The following is an 18,918-nucleotide window of genomic DNA, read 5'->3' on the forward strand; positions in this document are numbered from 1 at the left end:
AATCGCGGTTTCACGGAACACAGTTTGAAAAACGTTCGCAAATCACAATGACTTCAAGAATTGGCAACTTGGCTAAGTGTTTATCCCTTGCGCGTGCCTGCAGTTAACTGGTGAAGGGGATGAGGGAAGGTCGTCATGTTTTCGTGCGAAGTATAACAGAAAACCACAATTTCAAGTCACACAGAGATTGTGTGCACTCGTTGTGGGTCTCTGACGTTTCGTCAGCCCACGCAAGTTGTGTGGATATAAAGGAAAAAGTTGAGACGGTGTCGGGTGGAGTTCCCGTGTAGCTCAGTGGTGGAGCGCTGGTACGTTCAACCAGAGGTCCCAGGATCGATACCCGGCCCCGGAACAATTTTTCCCTTTCAAATTATTCAAATCTGCTTTACAGGGAGCTTCACCTGAAAGACTAGATTTGCATAATATATACATTACTGTGTACGTTAACAGAAAACCACAATTTCAAGTCACACAGAGATTGTGTGCACTCGTTGTGGGTCTCTGGCATTTCATCAGCCCACGCGAGTTGTGTGGATATAAAGGGAAAAGTTGAGACAGTGTCGGGTGGAGTTTCCGTGTAGCTCAGTGGTGGAGCGCTAGTACGTTCAACCAGAGGTCCCGGGATCGATACCCGGCCCCGGAACAATTTTTCCCTTGAAATTATTCAAATCTGCTTTACAGGGAGCTTCACCTGAAAGACTAGATTTGCATAATATATACGTTACTGTGTACGTTAACAGAAAACCACAATTTCAAGTCACACAGAGATTGTGTGCACTCGTTGTGGGTCTCTGGCGTTTCGTCAGCCCACGCGAGTTGTGTGGATATAAAGGGAAAAGTTGAGACGGTGTCGGGTGGAGTTCCCGTGTAGCTCAGTGGTGGAGCGCTGGTACGTTCAACCAGAGGTCCCGGGATCGATACCCGGCCCTGGAACAATTTTTCCCTTGAAATTATTCAAGAAATGAATTAATTGTTATTTAGGTTAACTCACAGAAATGGAATTGTTTTCACTGGTATCTTTGTAAAAACTTTCACTAACCAGAACGTGTAGGTTGTACTGCACTCTCTTGAAATTCCAGTACGATGCAGAATGGGCCAGTATGCGGTCCTCCATCTAGAAATAAGAGATGAATTAATTGTTATTTAGGTTAACTCACAGAAATGGAATTGTTTTCTCCGGCATCTTTGTGAAAACTTTCACAATTGCCAAAAATATATACTAACCAGAACGTGTAGGTTGTACTGCACTCTCTTGAAATTCTGGTACGATGCGGAATGGGCCAGTATGCGGTCCTCCATCTAGAAATAAGAGATGTATTAATTGTTATTTAGGTTAACTCACACAAATGGAATTGATTCCACAGAATCTTTGTTAAAACTTTCACAATTGCCAAAAATTAATACTAACCTGAACGTGCAGGTTGTACTGAATTATTTCGAAATTCAGGTATGTTTAGCACTGGAACAGCATCTGCAGTTAATCGGGATACTTTGGAAGTGCCTTTTTTTGTAATCATTTCTTGTGGAAAATGTAAACTGCATACCCTATACATTAAGCCATTAAGATCCCTCATAATCCGGAATAAGTGTTCACAGCCACATGCTTGAACCCATATTTTACATCTGAAATTAAATTGAGTATGTATCAGAATTATTATTTTTTTTTGAGTGAAGAAGTTCGTAATTTTTTATTAAGATATGTGATCATCTCATTGTATTTACCTATCTCTGTCTTTTGGAAAACGAAATAAGCTTATATTTTGACTTAGGTTCCTTTTATTATTGCAACAAAATTTCACAGCACAAATACCACCTCGTGTTGTTGTTTTCTCAGTATCCATTATCTTTGAGATTGCTGCCACTTAATACCTGTGATCAGAGATAATCGGGAAATAATGTAGCTTAGGTTAATTTCGTTTCATTATTAGACAGCAGTGAGTAAGAATACAAAGGTTGTATGTCAATGAAAAACAAATGTTGTGAAGTGGCGAAATGGTATTTTATCTTGTCACAGTCCTCTGTAGTTTTTATGAAGAGTGTTTTTGTAATTATTTAACGATGCTGTTTCAACTACTAGGTTTTTTTTTAGCATCGATGGGATTGGTGATAGCGAGTTGGTATTTGACAAGACGAGGACAAGAATTGGCCATTTATTACCTGAATTCGCGTTGCAGTACGGAAACCTCGGAAAAAACCCAACAAGGTAATCAGTCCAAGCGGGGATCGAACCCGCGCCCAAGCGCAACTCCGAATTTAACGGTTTCAGTTTGCGATGAAGAATAAGTTACACCAAGACAAATCAGGCAGTACCAATAACACACACTTTTTTTACATTCTTTTTGTACATACAATCTTTGTGCTCTTAGCCATTATCATTATCTATCATTAATATTATGTCGCTAGGAAGTCAAAATACTTATTGTTGACGTTCATGTTCGCACTTCACTGCAACGGACGCCATGATGTACTACGTTGTACTTGGATCAATTCTACCAACATAAGCCTCAAACAGTGAACTTTAGTGTCAGTTAGTGAATATTTTCATGATGATTCCATACGGAAGTAATTATTATTATGGTTATATTGCCATTCCTTTGCCTTATGTCTTTCAAATTGTTAAAAGATGAGTAATGTAATGTTTTCAGTTAATATTAAATTATGCCAGCACTGTCGTACATGCAGATCCATCTGGTGGAGGTTTCAGATAATACACCCGGTTTTGTGACATGTGCACTCAGAATTTGTTCCCACGAAATAGCTTAGGTGTCCTTACTGTATGTTCTCTATACTGTGGTAGGATTTTCATTGTTGGAAAAAGTATCAAAAGTTATATTGGGGGAAAATGTAAATGTTCCAGTAGGTATTGATGTTTCTACTGTAGCTAATTTAAAATTTGCTCCTCTCACATCTGTTTCAGTAGAAAGAAGTTTTTCTGCTTTCACAATAATTCTCACTGCCAAAAGATAAATATTAACTGTGGAGAATTCAGAAAAAATTCTGGTGATGTATTGTGCAGATAATTATGAACAAGAATGAGCATGATGGAACTGAATTTCAATGACTTAAAACGTGTAATAATTATTTAATTTTTTTCAGTATATTATATTTGTGCAGCTGTGTTTATATAATATCTTTGTATTGTGGGTTCCTATCATCACGGCATGGCACATCGTCAGTTTGCAGTTAGAAGAGGGAGCCTCCAGATATGGAGTGTAGCTGCGAATATATTGAATAAGCAGTCATGGACAGCCGATAAGGGGTGTTCTCCAGCTTGGAGGTTGGACATATGGCTTAACCACCCATCACCGTAAAAAAAACAGCTTGTTATGAAACCCCATTGGGAATGGGACTGATTCTTTGGCGCGACCACAGCAAAGGAATAAGGTTACGAGATTTGGTACTTGGAATGTAACTAGTCTTTATAGAACAGGAGGGGTAACATTAGTAGCAAAAGAACTAGTTAGATATAGAATAGACTTTGTGGGAGTATGGAAGGTTAGGTGGGAATGATACTGCCAATAGGAGGGTACTTGTTGTACTACAGGAAAGGAAACAATAATCACAAATTAGGAACAGGAATCCTTATTCATAAAAGAATAAAATCAGCGGTAAAAAGGGTCGAATTTATCAGTGATAGATTATCATATTTAGTACTTAAGGGTAGATGTTGCGATATTGCGAAATATTGGTTATAAATGCTCATGCCCCTACAGACCATATAAAGGATAGCTTCTGTGAGGAATTGGAACACACTTTGATCAATTACCTAGGTACGATATCGTAGTTATAAATGCTCACGCCCCTACAGGATAGCTTCTGTGAGGAATTGGAACACACTTTGATCAATTATCTAGATATTAACGTGAAAATTTTATTGGGGGATTTCAATGCTAAAGTAGGATGGGAGGATACTTTTAAACCGACTATTGGAAAAAAGACCCTATACATAACTAGTAATGATAACGGAGTTAGGTTAGTCAACTTTGCCACATCAAAAAATTGAATCGTGAAAATAAGGATTTGCATAAATATACTTCGACTTCTAGATGGGTTGATACACAACCAAATAGATCACATCTTGATAGATAAATGAAGACATACTAGTATAATAGATATTCGATCCTTCAAAGAGGCAGACTGATTCTGACCATAATTTGATAATTGGAAAATTAAGAGAAAGACTATCAGTAGCCAAGCAAGTAGAGCAACAAGTAAATATTATGAGATTCAGTATTCCAAAATTAAAAGATGAAACCAAGCAACATTATCAATATCGAAATTTCAATAGGTTTATCACTTCACGAAGTTCCAATGAAGTTGAGGTAGAATTAGATATTAATAGTGTGTGGGAAAGTACCAGACATAGCATCAAAATTGCAGCTGAGCTGAGCATAGGCTATTATGAAACTAAGAAAAAGAAACCGTGGTTTAATGAAGATTGTTGCATAGTAGTAGAAAGAAGGAAATGGGCAAAATTGAAATTCTTATGGGATCCTGTCTAGACGAATAAGAGATAATTACAGTAAAACCTGTTCAAGACGGAAGTGACATGGTTCTAAATTTTTTTTTTTTTTTCGTTGTGGACGGGTTTCCATGTTATTCAGGTGTGAAGTTAAAATGGAATATTTTATCATTTGTATAAATGAGAAACAAAATGGCATGCCGTAAATTGCATTAAGTACAAAATATTCCGTTTAACACTATTGACATTAAATCAGCTTTCTGTCTCTAATTCCATTGGTGAATCATCTTCATGAAAATCTCATTTTCTATATAAATTATATCGTAACTCATTCATTAAACACTATTAAAGTATTATAATAATAATAATAATAATAATAATAACACTAAATTTAATATCTAACATTACACTATAATCCTGTACTGTATATCACTGCACATTATTAACCCTGCGTTAGTGTGGCACGGTGTCAGAGACCGACCTTAGAATAAATTTACTGTTCTTTCCCCATCCACTCAAGGACAGGGGTTGTTATTTTGTATAGCTTTCTATTTTATTGCCCTTTACATACCAGAGCAAGGCCAGTTAACAAAAGATGCCTTTTTCAAGTAAGACAAGGCGATTCGGTGTCAGAGACCGACCACACTGTTGTCGTAACTTGGAGATCGACAAGCAGGTATATATAACTTCCATATATATAAGTACAATTTTATATAATAATGTTCGTATTTTGTTAATTTAATTACAATAACGATAATAACAAGGAGGTAAATTGTAAAATTAGCATATTGATGAAATACATTACAATAAAATACGATATAGGCCAATCTCACGTTCATCACATTATTATTATTATTATTATTATTATTATTATTATCATTATTGTTATCTTCATTATTATTATTATTATTATTATTATTATTATTATTATTATTATTGCTATTTATATATGTAAGTTGTTCTAGATGTAATGAATTATGAACAAGAAAGTCGAATTCAGAGGCTACTAGAAAGTATTCATATTCCGAACATGAACCAGTATCAAATAGCGAATCAGACGCTGTGGAAGACTATATCATAGAGGCGAGAGAAGATGATTCAGGAAGTGAACATGAGCTAGACGCTGAACATTATATTGTATTGTAGAAAAAAATACAATGCATCCCTTTCAAAAGTCCCACATTTCAATTAATCATTGCTAACAAAAAAATGCGAAATATTGAAATGAGACAGGTATTAAAAGAAAGAGAAACTCAAAGTTTCATTGTCATACACTAATACACCCCCTACATGTACATTATTGGTAGCACGAACATCAAGTCTGTATTCGATTTCGTTCCACGTTCTGTCCAACAAGTCCACTGATACTGTTACAATATTGTGTCACAGATACGGGTCCGTAAAACTGGAATATCTTGTAGTGGAGTCGCAAACACATGGTCTTTTACATAGCCCCAGAGAAAGAAGTCCAGTGGAGTGATGTCTAGCGAACGTGGTGGCCACCAAATTGGTCCGCCTCGTTCAATCCAGTGATCTGGGAAGGTTTCTGTAGGGAATTCCGAACATCCAGGCTCTAATATGAGGAGGCTCCGTCTTGTTGAAAGACTACTTGAGGTTGCAGATCAGCTACCTGGTGGTACAAGAACTATTCCAACATGTTTTGGTATACTGTGCCAGTTATTGACTCCTCATGGAAGAAAAAAGGACCGGTAATCCTGTTCTTCATCAGACCGCACTAAACTTTTACTTTTGGGCTACATTGTGTCGATTGACAGATCTTGATGCACGAAACATTGCCTCGTCTGAAAACAAAAGGTTTTCAAGAAATTGAAGGTCACTGTCAATACGATCCAGCATTTCAATAGCAAATGTCTGTCGTCGTGGCCTGTCATCTGGTTTTAATTGTTGAATAATTTACCTCTTGTAGGGTACAAACGAAGTTGCTTATGAAGCACTGGATGCACAGTTGATCTCGGCACATTGAACTGTCGGAATGAATGGCGAATTGATTTTTGAGGAATTCTTTGAAATCCTGCTCTAATTTCTTCAATTTTCTCTTCTGAGACACGTCGACGAGAACCTCCTAATTGTTTGTTCACACTTCCAGTCACCAGAAACTTCTCACATCATGCCTTAATGATTTTCCCATCAGGCGCATTTCCTCCATATTCTCTTCTATAATTTCTTTGCACAGGTAATTATTTATTTCGTCTCTGCATACCAGAAAACAGTTTGTGCATGTTGCTACGGAGTCGCCATTTTGTTTTATACCGAACATGTCACAGATGAATTAATTTGGAACAAATGAAATAATTCTTTGAGATTCTCCTTCTTTTATTACCAGACTCATTTCATAATTCCAGTGATTAATTAAAATGTGGGAAGTTTGAAAGGGACACAGTAAACTTTTTCAAGTTTCGTTGCCCTTACAAAATATGGAGAATGGGGCTTGAGTTAAAATCCTGAAGTGGAATGACAGATTTGAACCTAGGATTCTTTACCAAAATGTAACTAATTGAAATCTGAATTCACACAACGGAGTAGGCCCATAAATCTTTCTTTTATCTAGTTACCACATATTCAGAATTTAGGAAAAAAATTCTCATTGGAATGACAAGATTTAAAGCCAGACCTCAGGCAAAACATTCTATAGAATCCCCCTCTATATATTATGAAATTCCATGAACTTCAAAATAACACTCTCTCATCTTTTCACAATTTATAAGTATTTCCAGTTGCAATGAATGGGACACGGAATTAAACAATTTGTATTGCAATAACAGGCTCGAACCCAAGACCTGATACCTACCTGTCCTTAATTTGAACACAAGATATCTCAAAATTTAAGTCAGCTATCTTACCCACAAACATAACATGAAATAAAACTAAAAAGAAAGAATATATTGGTAGGATGGTCTGAGAGACCGGCCACACTAAAGATGTTGCAGTCTTGAGCCACACTTACGCAGGGTTAATTTAATTGAACTAGGAGCCATCCATTAGAAACCTTAAATTCTGGCTTATCTGATTTTTTTGCTAGTTCAAGGGTTTGCTTTGCATAATAGATCCAGAAATTAGTATGAGGAATCCACTCCCATAACAGTTCATTTGTTTCTATGTAACCAGTTGTTTTCTGTTTTTTTTTTTATGTCCCCATTATTGACCACAAGCCACTCACTCATGATATGGCCTTTATTTTTCAGTGTTGCACCTTAGTTGTCCACATTTCCCATACACTTCGTTTCTCATTTTCCTTTAACTCAATATCTTTTACTTCATCACTTAATTAATTGCCACATTTTATAATGAAATCACTACACTTATATTCTGCCCAGTTATGACAGTAAAATCGTAACTGTCGAAAATCTTCGAAGGGACTCGTCTGCCTAGTCAATAGACGTAATAAAGTTTATGAACATCAGGCCAACACATCCTCGCACCCTCTAAAATTTTGCAAAGAAAACTTGTTTTCATCTTAGTGACCTACTTATTTCGTACATTCCTTGAAAGTACATGTTGCTTCAGAATATAGTTTACATTAAAGTAGTGTATCCAAAATATTATTTTTTTTTTAACAATAGCAGACAGTGTCCATTTCCGCGTTGGGCAGTTTCGGCTTTATTCAGGAAAAATTACACATATTACATACGAATTTCGCTGGGACCAATAAATTGTTCCGAAATAGATAGGATTCTGGATTATTCAGGTTCCGATTTGAACAGGTTTCACTGTATTTCAGTGAAAAACGGAAAGCGAGTTGTACACTTAGAAATGAGAAGAGAAATTACTTGAAAGAAAACATTAGAGGTTTATATAAGGGCATAAAGAAATTTAAGAAAGGATATCAGACAAGGGTAAACATGATCAAGGATGAGAATGGTGACTTGCTTGCAGACTCTCATTCCATCCTGAACAGATAGAAAAACTATTTTGGACAACTACTAAATGTGCATAGGCCAAATAGAAATGATCAGGACGAAGTTCAAACACAAACTGTTGAGCCATATATACCCGAAACCACACTTTCTGAAGTCGAAATTGCGATAGAAATTCTGAAAAAGTAAAAGTCTCAGATATTGATCAGATTCCAGCAGAGGATGGAAACACAATATGTAGTAAAATTTTTAAGCTTATACATGCTATTTGGGAAAGTAAGGAGTCCATAATTGTACCTATCTTTAAGAAGGTTACACTAACTGTGTAACTTTTGAGAAATATCACTTCTATTGATGTCATACAAACTTTGTCCAATATTCTTTTGAGAAGATCAACTCTTTAGCTCTAGAATATGCCATTAGGAAAGTCCAGGAAAACAGAAGGGGCTTGGAATTGAACAGGTTACATCAGCTGCTTGTTCATGAAAGTGACATGGAATATGTGGGGAGAAAATCCACAAACAATTAGGGAAGACACGGGAATTTTACTTGAAGCAAGTAAGGAGATGGGTTTGGAAGTAAACTCCAACAAAATAGAGTATATGATTATGTCTTGTGACCAGAACATAGTGTGAAATGGAAATATAAAAATTTGAAATTTACCTGTTGGGAAGGTGGAAAAATTCAAGTACCTTGGAGCAACAGTAACAAATATAAATAACACAGAATAAATATGGGAAATGCCTGTTATTATTCGGTTGAGAAGCTTTTATCATCCAGTCTGCTCTCGAAAAATCTGAAAGTTAGAATTTGTGAACAATTATATTACTGGTTGTTCTGTATGATTGTGAAACTTGGACTCTGACTTTGAGAGAGGAACAGAGATTAAGAGTATTCGAGAATAAGGACTAAGAAGGATGAAGTTACAGGAGAATGGAGAAAGTTGCATAATGCAGAGCTACACACCTTTTGTATTTGAGATGGGCTGGGCATGTAGCACGTATATGTGAATCTGTTGTTGTTGTTTTCTAATGCCAGGCATTTGACAATAAAGTCATTTGACCTCTTGCACTCCAATATTTTTCAAAGATATTATCATGGCCAGCCACTGAAGCACAGATTTTGAGGTGTTCCGAATCCATTTCTTGGTTTGAGTTGCACAATGGGCAATTCACAATATGTGAATCTAGAAATGCATATAGAGTGTTAGTTAGAAGACCTGAGGGGAAAAGACTTTTTGGGAGGCTAAGGCATAGATGAGAAGATATTAAAATGAATTTGAGGGACTGGATTAATCTTGTTCAGGATAAGGACTGATGGCGGGCTTGTGTGAGGACGGCAATGAACTTTCGGATTCCTTAAAAGCCATTGTAACTATACTGTTTTCGCTGTAAGAAAAATCCTAATGTAAACATAAGCACGTTGCTGTCATACCTATGATTGGCTCCTAGTCGAAACACTCACATGACGCAGGAAAATATAGTTCGTATTTGGAAACCATAATCTTGTATTATTTGAAAATAAAAAATTGAATTCTAGTTGTTAAATACAATGAAACATATAACTTCACTCATATGTAAAATGCTATGTAAAAGAAAAACTATTTTTATATATTATTATGTACAATGAACGCGGATGAATACCAACAGTAACACCGCGGTAGTCTGTTCTTGTAACAAGCTGGCATCACTTGAGCTCGTAGTTGTCATAGTACGGCTTCTGTATCCTCGGTGTGTGTGGTTATTAATCATAAGAATGGAAACCCTCTCAAAAGCGGAAAAACAAAGGTATATAATAAGTTATGTGATAATTTAATTGCAGTAATTATAAAGTAAACGTTTCCTAAGCAAACAACTGCATAGTAGTGAGGTTAGGCCTACTTGATGAGTAACGGGAAATGTTTAACATGAAACAGAATGTACAACAGTAGGCGGGAACATGTACTGAGAATCTATGGCGCCAAACAGTGGCCATTGAAGCCTCACTTCAGTCACGTGCTATTGTTTACATTAGGATTTTTCTTACAGCGAAAAGATTATAAGTAAGTAGTCTGCCGCCATTTCTTACATTTTTTTTTTTTTGCCATATTTTGTGTATTTTAGTATACAATTTCAGTGAAATAAATAGATTTGAAGCCTAATCATATGTGCCTAAAATGCCTAGTTTTACTAAAATGGAGCCTAATTAATTAAATTTTTGAGCTTATTTTAGGCACCTAGAACTCCAGTTTTTAGTGCTTAAAAATTCAATGTCTGGTGATCATACAGAACGAAATATTTATTAGAAGAATGAGGGTTTCCTAAGGATCATATTGCTCAGGCTTTAAATTGTAGCTACAATAAAGGACGAAACCCAGAACTGCATCCTTTTGCTTTCTCCAAAGATAAAAAAAAAAAAAAAATCCATACATATTTTAGTGTAGGCCTACTAGTTTATGCTTATCATGTGTTCTTAACGTGGTTAAGTTTCGGAATTTTATCTTTTTATTTCGTTTAATTGTTAAGTCAAATTTTGCTGTAATGATTTCAGATGTAAAAAATGCGAGGAAACTTGCTAAAATAAAATACAAAATATTTGAGTGCAAATTGCTGTCCATGCACAGAACACTTCGAGAATAGCCAGTTTATGAATTTCAATAAGAACTTATTAATTAAAATGCTCATTGCGAGTAAGATGGTTCAGATGGTAATGTTTCAGACTCACATTCTGGAGGTCTGGTTTGAACTCCATAGCTGAGCAGTCTAGCTAGGTTTTATTTTTCACTGTTTCCCTCAGTCACTAAGTCAAATATCTGATTGCAAATTTGCATACTATGATTTATCACTGCCTTAATCACCAATATATATATATATATATATATATATATATATATATATATATTAAAACAAAATCCAAATCAGTCGGCTACAGATGTGGAATTAAAATTTGGAGCTAGTCTTGATGGGAGTCCATCTGTAAGTTATGTAACTTGCTGTCCACAAGAAGCATATATGCAGGGGCTCTTGTTTACTGCACATGTATAGTGTGTTGTAAGCGAAACTTATACAATAAAAGCACTCCAAATTTTCCATAGCTGTACATGAACACAAGTGATCTATCCTCCTGAGTTCTGAGTTATTTGTTTTATTTCTGAAGTTCAATATAATTCTACACTTCAAAAAATTCACTGACATGAGGAAAAATGCTGAAAATATTCTGCAGGTTACAGTTGGGGCACAAGTGCAGGTATATTATACTTTGGGTCTCTACACATACATCTTATATTATAATCAGGAGTCTATAACACACGACAATAGAAACAGAATCTCGATAATACTCGATGGACTATTAGTATACCCAAAGATCCTACACACGCAATATGACATTGATGGTAAAGCTTGTAAAAATAACTAAACTGCTGCACTGACAGTATAATCTTGGAGGTCTGTATAGTGAGGATTATGTAAGAGCAGTTCCTAAAATGCTAATTTGGCCGTCTCAGTGTTTTCAACTAATACCAGATATTACCAAAGAGAGTAAAATCACAATACCATGTACTATAATAATAATAATAATAATAATAATAATAATAATAATAATAATAATATAGTATTAACAATAATAATGTCTTGCTTATTTACTTATTTACCACATCTCATCTTTATGTAGAGAGATGTTTTCTAAATGGTTCAATAATTTGTGAAAGAGTAGGCCTATATTTTCCTCCCGGACCTCTCGCACATTTTGTTGGTAATTAGTAGAATAATATGATCTAATATTAAAATGCATTTTTTTCTGATAACATGAAATTCATTTCTTTGACTAAACAGTATTTTGTTTGATCACGTGAAATTATTAGTATGAACTCCGAAAACTGAATGCCACTTTGAAATGGATGTGTGCTTAAGAATACTAACACCTAATAATTTTGCTATTTTAGTTATAATTGCTGTCTCCATGTGCATAATTTCTTCATTATCTTCTTTCTTCAGTTCATTATACATATGAACAGATTCCTGAAGTATACTCTGAATGGCACACACTTTCTTTCAGGGAGGAGTCACTGCCATGCTGTTTCCTTTCTTTGACATTATTGTAGTAAAAATCTAAACACGAAAGAAATTAATTAAAATGTGAAATGGCATTTCTGTCGATCACCCAAGTGCATGTCTCACACCGTATGTTATCTGACTATAATCTTGAATTGTAACCACAACGCAACACACAAAGTAACTATTATGTATTAATATTAATACTTGTCATACGCCGGTCTCTGTGGTGGTTCCTCTCTCCGACGTGTAGTCATGGTGAGGAGGGGAAGCAGGAGAGACGTGACAAGATGGCTGCAGCTGGTGGAAGGAGTGATGATACGAAACTGTGGTGAAGGTTAAAGGAAAGACTGTTTTTGAAGTAACAATTGTTTATTATAGAAATAGGCTAACAAAGAAAGTATAACTATGGTTCCCTCCTAGTTCTATGGTAGGGGTAACGGGGGGAGTCGTTATAGAAATTAGAAATTCTACCTGAGGCTTCGATGCCGGGAGAATTATGATGGGTGATGGTAAAGTACGATTTGAGTGAGAGGGAGGTAGGGGTAACGGGAGTGCCTGGGGAAAATCGGCTTGCTCTCATGTGTTTTGTGGGGGGGGGGGGCAGGAAAACGAGAGAGATGGAATGAGGTAGAAGGTTAGTTCTCTAGTTCGAAGGATCAACACAGCGTTACTGTGCGACTTACTGACTTCGAGAACAAGCTCCTGGCATCGGAGGATCAACACAGTGTACTGTGCGACTTACCGACTTGAGGAGTGGGGAAGGGTGACCTCTATCATCGACGGATCAATGGAGCACACTCGCGACTTACCTACTCTAGAGGGGGGCTGAGGAGATGGTTGTGTTTAATCGAACTAGCTGGGATAAGGGCTGGGAGTCGAAGTCAGGATGGTGAGAGATAAGGGTGATCAGGGAAGAGAAGTGTGCGGGTTGGAGATGGTGATGAGGCCTGTGGCGAGACGAGAATAAAATAAGTACATAAGAAGTGAGGAAGATTCGGCTGGTGTAGGAAAGAATACAGGAGACAGGGGCGTGGCCGGCTCCCTGTTCCTGGGGTGGTGGCTGTGTGTAGACACGTCCAAACAAAAAGCAAGTGTCTGCGCCTAAGCGAGAAGAGTGAGCACTGGACGAGGGTAGCTGCTAGCTAACCCCCGTCTGACTAGTCTAACCCTATCAAAAAATTGAAAAATCGAAGAGGAGAATTGGGAGGACAAATTTAAAAGGTACGCAAACGCGTCCTTGCAAGGGGTTGGGGGACTGTACGAAACTAAATTTGTGAGCTCCAAGCCTGTTGGCCACTAGTCTCACTCCGGGTTACGCTGCTCCACTGAAGGAACTCTAGAAAATTTTGAAGGGGAAAACCGAAAATGGACGTAACCTCTTAGGTACCACATACGCGAGGGGGACGGAAATGTGATCAAATGATCACGGGACGGGACGAGGAGGAGATGGCTGGTGTAAATCTGCACATTGAAATGAACTGTGTCATTTCGCAGTGCAGGAGGCGTCGAGAAGACTGTCTGTTGTTAGATGATGAGGCAAGTGAAGACCTCCAGGAGACGCCGTGAATTCTGAATCTGCAGTTGGAAGGTTCCCTGTCCTTTCGCATTGCAATTACATCAGTGACCTTGCACATATATATAGTAATTTTATAAACTCTGAACTAGGGCATTAAGTCGTTTGTTAGAAAAGAAAAAGGGGGATTTTATGGGGAAGGGCATATAGGTCCGTGGCCCATTTCTTTTAGGGCTCATCCCGACATTTGTCTTAACGCCTTGGGAAAACCACGGAAATACCTTAGGCAGGATGAGTTGTCTCAATATAAGAGACTAGCCAATTTGGCTTTTAAGTAATAGGTCGATTCTAACGCTATCAGCCGCTGGGCCTTCTTATATACCCCTCTCGGAGCTGATGTCACTAAGCTCTTCTTTGTTTGGGGTGTTAGCGTGGGTTGACATCACAGTGCCTGGGGGCATTTCTACTGCCAACGTGACTCGTCGTCGCGCGATCTTTGCTTTCTCCCTCACAAGAGGGAAAAGCGAGCCAACCTGCTTTCTTAGAGAGAGAAAACAGAGACTGTCGTTTGCGCGGGTAGGTTTGAACCATTTAAAGTAGGACGCACAGGCATCGAAAATTGATGTACACAACATACTGATATTAATTATTAATTATTAGTATTGTGACTTTTAAGTCAAAAGAATAATGTTACTTTTATTTACAACAAGAATGACTTTCTATAACTGAATTTAAACATTCCCATCAACAATGGGTATTTCACTCCACACAGCAACACAGTATTCGTTATTGCACTCCACAGACGACAATGACAATTCACTGGATTATTGAGAACAACAATGTACTGCTAATCTCAACTAATGTTCACAAAGCACTATTTATAAAACAAAACTGTCAGTTTTCAGTTCACAGTTTGTTGCCTTGGCTAGTTCTTCTAGCTCATTCACTCAAGTTCACAATTTTATCGAACCCAAGGCTTCCAGAGACAGTCCACTGCACTCGAACTCAAGACTTCCGGATACGCCGCACTCGCTGCGTTGCTGCCACAGTTGCAGTCCTCCTGAAGTCGAACTCAGATCTCGAAGGCTGGCTTCCTTGCTCGTCCACTGCTACTTCACAAGACTGACTCGCTGTTCTAAACTGAACTCGCTGTTCTAAACTGAACTCGCTGTCCAAAACTGAACTGGCCTCTCAAAGGCTGCTCGCTTTTATTTGTTAGGTAACACTTCGCGAGCCTTCGATTTCTGGACTATTCTCGGTCTCCCCATCACTCGGACTACGTACGTCCATTGCAGTCGGTTTTCTCCCCCTTTCCCTTCGCCATGCGCCGTGCCACAGTGCTGGCCTTCCTCTCTCCCCGCATACAGCTGCCAGCGTCTCACAGCATTTTCTCTTCTCTTCTCGCGCGTCCTCCCTTCTGCCGGACGCGTGTTCGACTCCCGAGGCAACGAGAAGTTTCTAGCAGGGTTGCCACAGTATGTTCAAATTTCAACTTCCAGTAATCGGCACTATCACCTTTACTTTTTAACTTCGCTCTAGAATATGCCATTAGGAAAGTTCAGGATAACACAGAGGATTTGGAATTGAATGGGTTACATCAGCTTCTTGTCTATGCGGATGACGTGAATATATTAGGAGAAAATCCACAAACGATTAGGGGAAACACGGAAATTCTAGTTGAAGCAAGTAAAGTGATAGGGTTGGAAGTAAATCCCGAAAAAACTAAGTATATGATTATGTCTCGTGACCATTATATAGTACGAAATGGAACTATAAAAGTTGGAGATTTATCCTTCGAAGAGGTGGAAAAATTCAAATATCTTGGAGCAACAGTAACAAATATAAATGACACTAGGGAGGAAATTAAACACAGAATAAATATGGGAAATGCCTGTTATTATTCGGTTGAGAAGCTTTTGTCATCTAGTCTTCTGTCAAAAAATTTGAAAGTTAGAATTTATAAAACAGTTATATTACCAGTTCTGTATGGTTGTGAAACTTGGACTCTCACGTTGAGAGAGGAACAGAGATTAAGGGTGTTTGAGAATAAGGTTCTTAGGAAAATATTTGGGGCTAAGAGTGATGAAGTTACAGGGGAATGGAGAAAGTTACACAACACAGAGCTGCACGCATTGTATACTTCACCTGACATAATTAGGACCATAAAATCCAGACGTTTGAGATGGGCAGGACATGTAGCACGTATGGGCGAATCCAGAAATGCATATAGAGTGTTAGTTGGGAGGCCGGAGGGCAAAAGACCTTTGGGGAGGCCGAGACGTAGATGAGAAGATAATATTAAAATGGATTTGAGGGAGGTGGGATATGATGGTGGAGATTGGATTAATCTTGCTCAGGATAGGGACCAATGGCAGGCTTATGTGAGGGCAGCAATGAACGTTCGGGTTCCTTAAAAGCCAGTAAGTAAGTAAGTAATCGGCACAGAAATCTAGAACAATTTGAATTTTCAGAATTTGCATTACCGACAACTGCTGTCACTGCTGCCAACATAACAGTTAGAAAATGACTTCCAGTTGTAGTATTTTTCAGTACCGAAATTCGAAACGAAGTTTGCAAAAGAAATTTCAGCCTTCAAAATAGAAAATCACCTGAATCCACTAACATATGTAGTAATGGAGGGAAAAGTGGTTAGGTTTCACCCTTTGAGTATTAAGTAACCTGATCCGGACTATATATTCTAATTTTGTCTGCTTAGCATCGGAAAGAAGGTCTTTCCTATCACTGCACTCTGTACTATATTTACATTTTCCAATTGGAATGTTGAATATGAGATTTTTTGAGTTCTTAAACATCCTGAACTGTTGCTTGTCTGAAGTTCCAAAGTTCTTAGATGTTAAAAAGTGTGAATTACAATTTTTTGTTAATTGTCAATAATAGCACAGTATGAATAATATTTACTACTCGGAACAGCTATCTTTACTGTTGGCATGTTTATAAACCAACTCACCTGCACTGCAATATCAGGAGTACACTCGTCACTGTGTGGAAAGGAGGTTACTTCGGAACAGCGTTGCCATCTCTGAGGCTTGATTGCATCATACAATTGGTTCCAAATTATCGTACTTTTGATTAGAGGATTGTCAATTAGAGGGGTTTTTGAAAAGGGTGCATCAGCTACTAGGGCTGTTTACTGGAGGATCATACACTACATATAAAATAGGTCTATTTTGATTATTTTACCTGAACTCGCTCCACAGTGAATTTGTATAATATATATGTTACTGTAGGTAGGTTAACAGAAAACCACAATTTCTAGTCATGCAGAGTTTGTGTGCACTGAGTGCAGGTTCTGGCATGTCGTCAGCCCACTCAATGTATGTGGATAAAAGCGGAAAAATTGAGACTGTGTCGGGTGGAGTTCCTGGGTAGATCAGTCGTTAGAGTGCTGGTACATTCAGCCAGAGGTCCCAGGATTGATACGCGGCTTGGGAACAATTTTTTCTTGAAATTATTCAAGTCTGCTTCACAGGGAGCTTTACCTGAAAGCTAGATTTGCATCCCTCCACATTGTTTTATTTAAATGATTTTTTAAAATTCTTATAAGTAAATAATTGTTAAAAATTAAATATCAGCACATAAAATGATTTTGTAACATTTTGTCTCCTTACCTTGGGAGGATACTCAGAAGGACCAACAACAGTGGGAAGAGAAGAGCCAGAACCTACATCTAGCCCTTTTACAGTTTGTTTCATCAGAGCAAAACCAAGCTTTAAATTAAGGAATTGTTTACTATAATTTTCTGCAATTTTGTTTCTGTCCTGTGTATTGAGGTACACCGGATGTAGATTTTTCATTGCCATTATTTCATGTGAGAACCTATCACAATGACACCTGATTTCTTAGTGCCCGTGCACTACCATGAAACACTACTGGCACAAGCAAGTACCATAACAGACTGTTTCTTGTTCCTTTGTATGTACAAAAATTTTTTTTTTTTATTTAAGTAGGTTATTTTACGACCCTGTATGAACATCTCAGGTTATTTAGCGTCTGAATGAGGTGAAGGTGATAATGCCTGTGAAATGAGTCTGGGGTCCAACACCGAAAGTTACCCAGCATTTGCTCAAATTGGGTTGAGAGAGAACCCCGGAAAAAACCTCAACCAGGTAACTTGTCCTGACTGGGATTCGAACCCGGGCCACCTGGTTTTCTGGCCAGACGCGATAATCGTTACTCCACAGGTGTGGACTGTACAAAAGAGGCCTATATAATGAATACTGCATGTTTATTTCCTTTTCCTGTTATGGGGTTCTCAAATCATTACAACCAACTTATTAGTTATTAAGCTACTTTCTTACATGGTAACAGTAATTATGTTTAGGCTATTGAGAGGATTGGAGGGACTATTTTTCTGGGATGCATACATACATACATACATACATACATACATACATACATACATACATACATACATACATACATACATGTTCTGCCTAAGGCAGGTCTTTCACTGCAAACCCAACATTCTCCAGTCTTTCCTATTTTCTGCCTTCCTCTTAGTCTTCGCATATGATCCGTATATCACAATGTCGTCTATCATCTGATATCTTCTGCCCCAAACTCTTCTCCTGTTCACCATCCCTTCCAGTGCTTCTCTGAGATATTTGGATATAAACAAAGGAATGTTTGTCAGCATCTTTTTTGAATAGCCACAAGTAATGGACAGTACGTGATTTCTTGTCACTGTAATAATGTTTACCAAAATCAAGCTCTCATGTAACCTGGACTTGGAGACATAGGAGAGCAATGTTTATAGAAATATGTTTTGTGATAGTCTGATATGTACAGTGCTTGTAACGCAGAAGTGCTAAATACAGACACTACTATAAAGGTATAAATGAAATATACCCGTAATACTGCAGAAATGTATAATTATATAAAATTTCAAATGTAAATTGTAATAAATATTTAAAGTTCTCTCTTTTTGACATGTTTTACCCTGTTTGCCGACAGGATCGTACATTTTACATACCATCCACAGGTTGTATCGTACAATTGTATATGTTACCAAATTAT

The 18,918-nt window shown here is 37.5% G+C and overlaps 1 protein-coding gene and 1 long non-coding RNA gene across 5 annotated transcripts in view; one reads left to right on the top strand and one right to left on the bottom strand.

Annotated features, from left to right (window-relative positions):
* Window positions 1-18,918, top strand: part of Ns2 (nucleostemin 2) — an 82,649-nt gene that overhangs the window by 45,950 nt on the left and 17,781 nt on the right. The gene's annotated exons all lie outside the window — the stretch shown is intronic.
* On the bottom strand, window positions 1,225-2,969 carry LOC138708620 (uncharacterized). Its single transcript, XR_011334726.1, has 3 exons — window positions 1,723-2,969; window positions 1,409-1,623; window positions 1,225-1,299 (listed from the first exon to the last, which is right to left on the bottom strand). It is a non-coding gene; the product is annotated as an uncharacterized lncRNA (long non-coding RNA).

The sequence above is a fragment of the Periplaneta americana genome, chromosome 11, assembly GCF_040183065.1.
Source record: "Periplaneta americana isolate PAMFEO1 chromosome 11, P.americana_PAMFEO1_priV1, whole genome shotgun sequence".
Taxonomy (NCBI): domain Eukaryota; kingdom Metazoa; phylum Arthropoda; class Insecta; order Blattodea; family Blattidae; genus Periplaneta; species Periplaneta americana.